The following is a 10,453-nucleotide window of genomic DNA, read 5'->3' on the forward strand; positions in this document are numbered from 1 at the left end:
AGAGAGAGGTGGCACACCCAGGAGTCAAGACTGGCACACAAGCTGAAAGGGCAATATTACTCTCCCACGGTTTTTTTATGTTTTTTTTTTTTTTTTCAGGGAGACTTTAGAAACCAAATAATAAGAAAAAAAATAAATAAATAAATAGGCTTTCTATAGCCCACTGAATGAGAGATAGCACACACAGCAGTGGCACACAAGCCCTGACTGAGGCCAATATTTTTCTACCACTGATTGATGTAGTGTTTTTGTGTTGAGGTAGAATTTAGAACACAAATCACGGAAAAAATAAATAGGCTTTCTATGGCCCACTCAGTGAGAGATGGCACACACAGGGATGGCACTGTAGCAGAAATGCCAATCTTAATCTCCCACAAAAAAAACAAAAAAAAAACAGGGACTGTCCTACAATTACTATCTCCCTGCAGTAATCTAAGCCAGGTATGGCAGGCAGCAATAGGAGTGGACTGATGCACAAATTAAATAAAAAGTGTGGACAAACAAAAAAGATAGCTGTGCAGAAAGGAAGGAACAAGAGGATATGTGCTTTGAAAAAAGCAGTTGGTTTCCACAGTGGCGTACACACAGCAATACAGCTATCACGGAGCCTTCTAGGGCAGCCCAATGAGCTACAGCGCTGAGGGGAAAAAAAAAAAAAAATAGCTTCCACAGTCCCTGCACACCGAAGGTGGTGTTGGACAGTGGAAATCGCTGCAGCACAAGCGGTTTGGTGGTTAGTGGACCCTGCCTAACGCTCTCCCTGCTTCTGACGAAGCGGCAGCAACCTGTCCCTAAGCTCAGATCAGCAGCAGTAAGATGGCGGTCGGCGGGAACGCCCCTTTATAGCCCCTGTGACGCCGCAGACAGCAAGCCAATCACTGCAATGCCCTTCTCTAAGATGGTGGGGACCAGGATCTATGTCATCACGCTGCCCACACTCTGCGTTCACCTTCATTGGCTGAGAAATGGCGCTTTTCGCGTCATTGAAACGCGACTTTGGCGCGAAAGTCGCGTACCGCATGGCCGACAAGCACAGGGGTCGGATCGGGTTTCATGAGACGCCGACTTAGCCAAAAGTCGGCGACTTTTGAAAATGATCGACCCGTTTCGCTCAACCCTAGTAGTTAGCTCTTAGGCTGTGAAGAGGCGTCTAGGCAGAGTCAGGTACGCTCCACGGCTATTTCTAGTTGTTGTGATAGGATTAGGGGTTGCGGTCAGCAGAGCTCCCACTTCCCAGAGCTTGTCCTGTATTACTAGTTTGCTCATCAGGTCATTCCTAGTGCTCCTAACCACCAGGTCATCATAACAGGAGCCCCTTCTTCCCAGAGCTATAACTTCTTTATTTTTCTGTCAATATAGCAGTATAAGGGCTTGTTTTTTGTGGGACGAGTTTTACTATTTAATGAAACTGTTGATTTTACCATATTGTGTACTGGAAAACTGGAAAAAAATTCCAGGTCATTACGACTTCACAGACACCAAAAATCTATAGGTTCTTTTTTATTTAAATGGTGAAAAAAAATCAAAAGTTTGTAAGAAACAAAAATGGTTCCATTTCCCAAGATCAGTAGCATCTCTATTTTTCGATATCTGGTGCTGGGTGAGGGCTTTTTTATTGCATGCCAAGCTGATGTTTTTATTGATACCATTTTGGGAAAGATAAAATGTTTTGTTTGCCGGTTATTGCATTTTATTGCAATGTTGGGGTGACCAAAAAAAACATAATTCTGGAATTTTTATTTTTATTTTCACGCTCCGTCATTTACCAGTCAGATTAATTTACTTTATATTTTGATAGATCAGACATTTGTGAATGAGGTGATACCAAACACATGTATTTTTTTATTATTTTTTTAATTATTTCAAATGGGGCAATAGGAGGGTGAGTTGAACCTATATTTTTTTAATATATATTTTTTAAAACATTTTTTTTTCTTTTTAATTGCTTGAATAGTCTCCTTGGGAAACTTAAAGATGCAATCTTTATATAGAAGCACTTCAGCCCTACTATGAGTAGCACAAATACTGATCTTCTGCAGACCCCCGGCTTTCATGACAACCCATCGGCGCCCCACGATCATGTGAGCGGGGCGCCAATGGGTGTGTCTTATGACACGCATCTGGCTTGCGCAAATTAAATGCCGCTGTCAGATATTAACATTTAACATGTTAACAGCTGCAGGTGGATCGCGATTCCACCCACGGCTGTTACAGACACATGACAGCTGATCAAATTAACTGTCTTGTGCCAGGAAAGGTGTGGGCTCAGTGCTGAAGCTCGCATCAAAAGCAGAGAGACTTCCTTGGAAGTACCTAAACGTCCAAGGTCAAAAAGGGGTTAAATAGCTCTTGTTATGGTGGGCAATGGGCTTCACATTTGTAAGGTTGAGACTAAATGGACAGTTGTCTTATGAACCTTAAAATGTGGGTGGTTATAAATCCGTATACGCTAGTTTTTCGAAAACCATTGTGACTGTCAACATACTTCAAACCCTGTGTCTCAATAACTTCAGCTCATGATTGTGTGAGCTATTGCTGATGGACATTACTCTGGGTGTAGCAACCTGAGGATTCCCTGTAGTAGAACATACAATAACGGGACTCTGCCACCTGGTTTATCCCAATACCAAATCTGTTAGTGACCCAGTGGACCACATCACTAGTTGGCTATCTTTACATCATTGTACCAGTGAATTTCTAACTATTTACAGTTGAAGACTGGAATAGTGTTATGAAAAAGAATGGGTGAAAAGAATAATCATTTTATAAGATCCGGTTATATATATACACATGTATATATATACACACACACACACACACACTCTCTCTCTGCTTATATCCATGCTTAGCGTGGCACGCACAGACACACAATGCAAAGATTGAGTCAATTTCTCCCTTTTTATCTGATATCAGGTATGATTTTCATATTGCCCACACCTGTTTGTTGCCACAGGTGAGTTGGAATGAGCATCATATGCTTGAATCAAAGTTGTTTACCCACAATTTTGGAAAGCTGCCAACAATTTTGTCCAACCCATTTTTGGGGTTCTATGTGAAATTATGCCCAATTTGCCTTTTTTCCTTTGTTTCTCTGAACAATTTCAAGGATGCTAACACTTTCGACCATGACTATCTTAAAATGAAAAAAACTCCTTAGACAAACGAAGCAAAGATATTAAAGCAACCATCCACCCTCTGACTATAAGAGACTGTATATTTCGATCATTGAGTCACCCTACCTTTTGCATCCAGCAGACTCCCCTGCTCCAATCAACTTTCCTTTCCTACTGCTTCCAAGATTATCGCTTTTCAGTCCCAGATTTGAGGGTTGCTAAAACACTCCCTGACAGAAGTTATGTCGCTTATCCATGTTATGTAAATAAAAGCTTATAACCTGACATGAAATTCATCCATTGGTTGTATAAATTATTCTTTTGAAAGCTGAAACCCTCCAAAATGTGGTTTAGGTTAAGAAAATAAATTGGCATCAATGCAGAAATATTGATCAGTTAATGGACACAGAATGGTCAGATTTTGGCAAGACAAAAGTTTTGTCGCCCACAGAAAGTAATGTGATATTCAAACAAATAATTAACTTAAAAGACAAATATATGTTGCAAATCATTGGTGAATGAAGTTGTGGAGCTATTAGAGTCATATTTAAAATTTTGTGTGACTTTCATGAGCTTGAAGGACTGCATCCATGTGGTTCAACAATGATTCATACAATTTATTAATGAAGTCTGTTGTGAATTCTGCTCTTGGGCTCCCTCCGGTGGTTGTAAGTAGCACTTTTGTGAATTCTGCTCTTGGGCTCCCTCCTGTGGTTTTGAGTGGTATAGCTGCTTCTTGGATTTAGCATCAGCAGCTGCTTCCACTGATCGTCTTTCTGGCTCGGCTATTTTAGTCTGGCCTTATCCCTCAATCAATGCCAGTTGTCAATTGTTCCTGCCTGGAGTCACTGCTCTTTTGGATTTCCCTGACACTCTGTCCAGTTCAGCAAAGATAAGTCCTTGCTTGTCCTTTTGCAGTCCACTTGTTCTGGACTTTATTGTTCAGCACATTCTATGTTTTGCTCATTTGTCCAGCTTATCAGTATGGATCTATTCAGCTAAGCTGGAAGCTCTGGGCTGCAGATTTTGCCCTCCACACCTTTAGTCAGGTGTGGAGATTTTTGCATATCTCTGCGGTGGACTTTTTCTAGTTTTTATTACTGACCGCACAGTGTTCTTTCCTGTACTATCTATCTAGCTAGAAGTGGAATCCTTTGCTAAATCTTTTTTCATACTACGTATGTCATTTTCTTCTCCTCTCACAGTCATTATTTGTGAGGGGCTGTCCTATCCTTTGGGGATTTTCTCTGAGGCAAGATAGCTTTCCTATTTCTACCTTTAGGGGTAGCTAGTTCTCCGGCTGTGACGAGGTGTCCAGGGAGTGACAGGAACATCCCACGGCTACTGCTAGTGTTGTGTTAAGATCAGGAACTGCGGTCTGTATAGTTACCACCTGCTCAGAGCTAGTCGCATATCGCTCCTAAATTACCAGTCCATAACAGAAGTCATCAGGAATAGCAAAGAATGCAATCTTACATGCCTCCCAGAGTTCATCTAGATTCTTTGGTTTTGTCTTCCAAGCTTCCTCTTTCATCCTACCCCCAACATTCTCAATGATGTTCATGTCTGGTGACTGGGCTGGCCAGTTCTTGAGCACCTTGATCTTTTTTCCTGGTGGAACTTTGTTGTAGAGATGGATGTATGAGATGGAGCACCATCCTGCTGCAGAATTTGACCCCTTCTATGATTTAAAATATAAGAGGTAGCTAATACTTCTTGATATTTTAGGCTAATGATATTGCCTTCCACCTTGCAAATGTTTTGCACACCCCCTGTAACCCCAGACCATGATCTTTTCACCACCAAATTTAACTGTTTTCTGGGTGTATTTTGGATCCATACGGGCTCCAGTAGGTCTCCTGCAGCATTTGCGGCCGCTGTGGTGTAATTCTACTGAAGATTCATCAGCGAAATCCACCTTCTGCCACTTTTCCAGCATCCATCTGTTTAGCAGGCTGTGGGACTTTGCAAATGCCACACAGTTTTTTATTTGCCTTTTGTTTACTGATGGCTTCTGGGCACTGATTCAACCTTGGAGGCCATTTCAAGACAGAATCAGACAAACTCTTCTAGTTGACACAGAGACATGAGGTGACCAGGCCTGTTGGAGCTCTGCTGCAGTTGAAGAGTGGCTTGCTTTGGATTTTCTAACCAACAAACGTTCCTCCTGAGCAGTTGTCTTGCGGGGTCTACTGGACCTGGGTTTGTCAAACACATGTCCAGTCTCTTCAAATCTTTTTTAAATACTTTGTACTTGACGCTGAGACACATTAAAGGTGCCAGCCACCTCTGCAGTGGTCTGGTCTTCAGCCTCTATAATCCAGGCTTTGGTAGCAGGGTGGATTTTTGGCATGTTCTCAGAGCTCAAGTTGCAGTTCAAGTGAAGGTCTTGGGTGCTGAGTTTCTTTTTATACACACACTCTAATTAAAAGATCATTTACTGAGCACAGGTGAGGATGTAAACTAGGATTTGGTGCATTATATGACCAGGCGACAAAACTTTTGTCTTGCCAAAATCTGACCATTCTGTGTCCATTAACTGATCAATATTTCTGCATTGATGCCAATTTATTTTCTTAACCTAAACCACATTGCAGAGGGTTTCAGCTTTCAAAAGAATCATTTATAAAACCAATGGATGAATTTAACGTCAGGTTACAAGCGTTTATTTGCATAACATGGATAAGCGACATAACTTTTGGCTTGGCAGGGAGTGTAAGTGTTAGCAAAAGCTCATTTATAGCAGTAACTTGAAAGAAAGTTCTTCATTATGTGGGTGACATATTTTTAAAATTATGTGACAAATACAATTAAGAATATAAAAAAATCTGGCAATCTAAAAGTTTATTGCAGAAAAATGTATTGAAGACAGGTAATTCCAATATCTTGTGTGACGTTTCGGTCTTACAACCAGACCTTCTTCAGACTGGGAATACAATTGTTACAAGACATATATAAAGCACATAATGTAAGTCTGATAAACATTCACCTATTTCTGGATGTCTTGCCAGAGCACATTTACCACCAAACAAAGGATCTGGAGATTATTAAGAAGCATATGAAAAAATGTTAATAATAAAAAGAGGTTTATTTCAAAGTAATTCTAAAAACAGAAGTGTATAAAACATAAGAATGGCAACATACCTATATAGCGAAAGAGAAAACAAATGAAAAAATTGCAAAAATGTAAAAGCCAAACACACAATGTACACACAATGTAACGGATCTGAAGAATTTTCCCTTTAGGGCCTGCATGAGACTAGAGATGTCTTGTAGTGCTGCCCCTGGCACAAAAGAAAATCACAATGTAGAATAGAAAACTAAAGCAAAAAAAATGGTGCAGTTGTTTAAAACTGACTGGTTTAGATTCCATTTTTTTTAAAACCCATTGAAAGCTAAGTTTTTTCCAAAACACGGCATGTCAGTTTGTAATTAAAGAGTTTAAAGTTGTGGTCCAAGCTTATGATATTGATGGCAGGTCATCAATATCGTTGGTCAGGGTCCAAAAACCAGCACCCCCATTGATCATTGTTTCCAGCTCTTACGGTGGCCAGACATAAACTGTGAATAAGACCAGAACAGCATAGCTCTGTCTACTGTGTAATGGCCATTGCCGAGTCCTGGTGCTTAGCTCCTATTAACAAGAACAGAAGCTGAGCAAGCACCTATCGGAAATTTCCACTGGGCTTTTCCACTAATTACATCTTGCTCCAGCGAGAGCTGAAAACAGATGATCGGTGGGGATGTTTGGTGTTGGAACACAATCTGATATTGACAATCTATCCAAAGGATAAGTAATTGAAATCATAAGCCTGGAAAACCCTTTCAAACCTAAGTGAGGGCTCTGTGTTGTAAGTAGTTTCACTCTATTTAATTTAGTAAGGCGGAAGAAGAAGTAGGCTACTGTAGAACTTTGCTTCAGGAACATATAGAAAGCAAGGCCACTAAAATAACTAGGATATCATATATAAAAAATGTACAAGTTGCCTGTGAGTTTTTTTCTGCTATCTAATAAATCCATTTGATTACAACATTCTCAGCACTGTCATTCACTGTATTGAAATGTATTAAAAGGCTAGAAATGAAAGGTGGCTATGGTAATGTAGGTGTTACTCAACTGTCCTGGCTCCAATGTTGATCCTCACGTCTTCCTTACCTGCTGACCAGCTCTCTTTCCTCTTAATGCACATTTTATTTTAATTTTATAGTAATGCAACATGCATCTCTGATGTCACCTTTCTAGGCCTGTTAAGGCTGGCTCAAGTGGCTGCATGCTGCCTGAGTAGTCAGGTAGTAAGCCCACCCTGCTTCTAATGGTTGCTAGTGCTACTGATCCACTGGACAAACTCGACTCTGTTGTATCATGGTGGCCTGACTGTCTATTCAATGCCTGCCTGTTGCACACACAATTCTGATATATCAAGCTACCTGACTATTTCCTTGTTTCAAAGTACCTGTGTGCACATTCATCTTTTCTATATTAAGGTGCCCGATTCCCTAATCAGCTTTGTTTTTCCAAGATGTTTATCGGCACATTCGGCTGTGTTATATCAAAGAGCCTGACTACCTTTTTGATTCTGCAGGTCCAAGGAGCTGTTTTCACACTCAGCTCTATTGTTGGAAGGTTAGATCTGCAGCACACATGTAAAAGTTTTGAAGGCTCATACATACTACACACAAAAATCTGATTGTACAATAACATTTTTTTATTTTTAAATTCAGAAAGTTTTGTATTAATACGTGTAGTTTGCAGGATAAGTAAATGTGTATTTAGAAATATAAAATATTATTTTGCAACCCATCCTTCAAATGATGCAGTCTGTCCAGATGTCCTACAGTATACTTACCCAAATAGATAAATTAAGATATATTAAAGAGGTTTTCTAAGTTAATAAAAAATAAAACAGGCAAAATACTAAAAAATATACCATTATTCACCAAAGAAGTGCTCCACTGCTCTCACCTGTCATTTACACTGTTGGAGCAGTACCTGCATGGCCAATGCAACCAATTAGCAGCCCCTATAGGCTCGTGCCATACACCACTCTGGACAGTGATTGCTGCATCGGTCGCCTGGGGAGACAGGTACGACATCACTGCAGGACGCTTTTTCAAGAACCAATAGATCTGAAGCAATGAAGGATTTATCAGCTAACTATATTACTTTCAGATAAATATAAATAAAATATTGACAGCAACATAATCTTTCAGATGATTTAGAAGATTCATATTGAGTTTAATGAAAAAAATATAAACCCAATAAAAAAAATAAACACATTCCATAATTTTGGTCGCACTAATTATATTTTAATGTCTCCTTCAAATTCCATAGAGAACTCAGAGAATTATTTACACTATGTAAAATGGTTTACTGTGAATTTTACAGAATTTTTTTTTTTTTAAATTGTCAATAAAAATTGTCTTATTCTCCGAGGATCAAAATTGTCAGAGATTGCTTCAAGGAGCAACTGTAAGTAAATTATTAGTTTGTATACAAGTAACCTTAAATGCGGCTCTGTTATAATGCCGGAGGCTTTAGAAAAAGGTCTCTAATATATTAAATATTGCCTATAGGGCTTCATGATATTTACCTTAACTGCATCAGATCCATAGTCACACTTGAGTAAATAACACAAGGCTTGTCTTACAGGGTCACCATCAAAAAGCTTTCTTTATACAGTTTCAGTGTAATAGCAGGATATTAAATGACAGCGGCACTGTATCAATTTCCTTTCTTTCTGTGTTGCCCCATATTTAATGTGGAAGTGTATCAATATAATATTGAGAATACCATATTGAGAGATTAAGGCAGTCAATCAATTACTTGATTTATTATCAGTTTATTTCCTACTTTTTATAACAGTGCCAACATTACCACAACACAATACATAGATCGTAGACAGTAGTCAGTCATTTTAGTTTGCGCCAATGACAATGTTCATGATCTACTTTGTATCTCTCAACTGGACACATCCAACTTCGGACTGATTTCATTCTATCCAAACATATAAATTGTTGGTGTTTGCAAAGAAATTAAAGACATTTGTACTCTAAAAATATTGATACAGATATACCAGATACCAGACTAGATTAGTAAAAAAAATGAATTGATACTCACCGATCTTCCACAGCTCTGGTAACCAGATCACGAGTGTTCTCCACATCGGAAATGGCCAAGATTTCCAATCACTGGCTGATGCAGATAACTTCATGATAGGTGGTAGTTCAAAGTTTTGCACTCCCATTGATACTGAGAATGAAGGGAATGCAGAGATATATCAGTGCTGAATTTCCTTCATGCTAAAAATTGGTGAGGGTACCAGAGGTCAAACACCAACAAAACTGTTTTTAAAATGGAAATACCCCTTTAAGCACAGCATACAAACCAGTATTTTAGGAAGAGGATACAATAAAATAATGAATCTTGGCTGGTACCTGAAGCTACTTAGAAATATACCAGACCTCGGACATGCAGTCTAAATAATCTATTTGATGAAAAGTAGAGCAAAAAATTCTCCCTTGTGCATTAATAATCAAGGTCGCTAACCACCTACAAAAGTAATATGTTTTTCTGGTAAGGTCCTTGGAGACTAATACAACTAGCTGAGTCCTTGTCAATGTCATGGGCCGTGAAGGAATACATGAGAGCGGACTGATACATTACTGAAACTCGAAATTTTGAGTGCTTCCAAGCTCTTGCCCTACCTGCACATCTCCAGTCTGATGCGTCATCTACAGGTTTCATCTCAACCCAGCACGAAGTTTTGCTCTTGCTGAATGAAAGGCTGGCAGCAAATTCTTTCCCAGTGGAAAACTAATTTATGTAGATCTATTCATTTATTCCTTGAGGCTTCCAACTCATTAACTGTCAGCTTTGGTCTTCAGACTAACTCCATTTACATGTCCGCAGAGTGGGACGGATACATTTCTTTGCCCCTGGGCTCTCTGCAAGAGGGAATGCAAATCCCTGCTTGACTCTTTATTTAATCAGGTTTTACTTCAGGAATTATATTGTCCTGATGTTTTCCAAAACCAAAGTGTCAAGGACTTGAAACCAGTTAAAAATCCAATTTTTTCTTGTTTAATGCTAGAATGCTTGCAGAAAGTCTATTAGACAAAGTCTAGGTTTAGTGCTGACCATGCTTCTAAAATCAACATTGGAAAATGCTATTTCCTCTATTCTTGCTTTTTTTTTCATTTCCATTACATGTAAGCATTCATTATATGATTCAAATTTCCATATTTTATACTAGTGACATTACTTACACTGTTTTATTCTCTAAAGAAATTATAAGTATATTTTATGCATTTGTTGTGCAACTAGGCATAACCTTTGACCC

General features: G+C 39.1%; 1 long non-coding RNA gene across 1 annotated transcript in view; it reads right to left on the reverse strand.

Annotated features, from left to right (window-relative positions):
* Positions 1 to 9,910, reverse strand: part of LOC143773495 (uncharacterized) — a 72,034-nt gene extending 62,124 nt beyond the window's left edge. The window contains exons 1-2 of the long non-coding RNA XR_013215202.1: positions 9,819 to 9,910; positions 9,232 to 9,363 (exon numbers count right to left, since the gene is read on the reverse strand). This is a non-coding gene — a long non-coding RNA (uncharacterized LOC143773495). The remainder of the gene's footprint in view (positions 1 to 9,231; positions 9,364 to 9,818) is intronic.
* Between the last annotated feature and the right edge of the window lie 543 nt (positions 9,911 to 10,453).

The sequence above is a fragment of the Ranitomeya variabilis genome, chromosome 5 (assembly GCF_051348905.1).
Source record: "Ranitomeya variabilis isolate aRanVar5 chromosome 5, aRanVar5.hap1, whole genome shotgun sequence".
Classification (NCBI taxonomy): Eukaryota; Metazoa; Chordata; class Amphibia; order Anura; family Dendrobatidae; genus Ranitomeya; species Ranitomeya variabilis.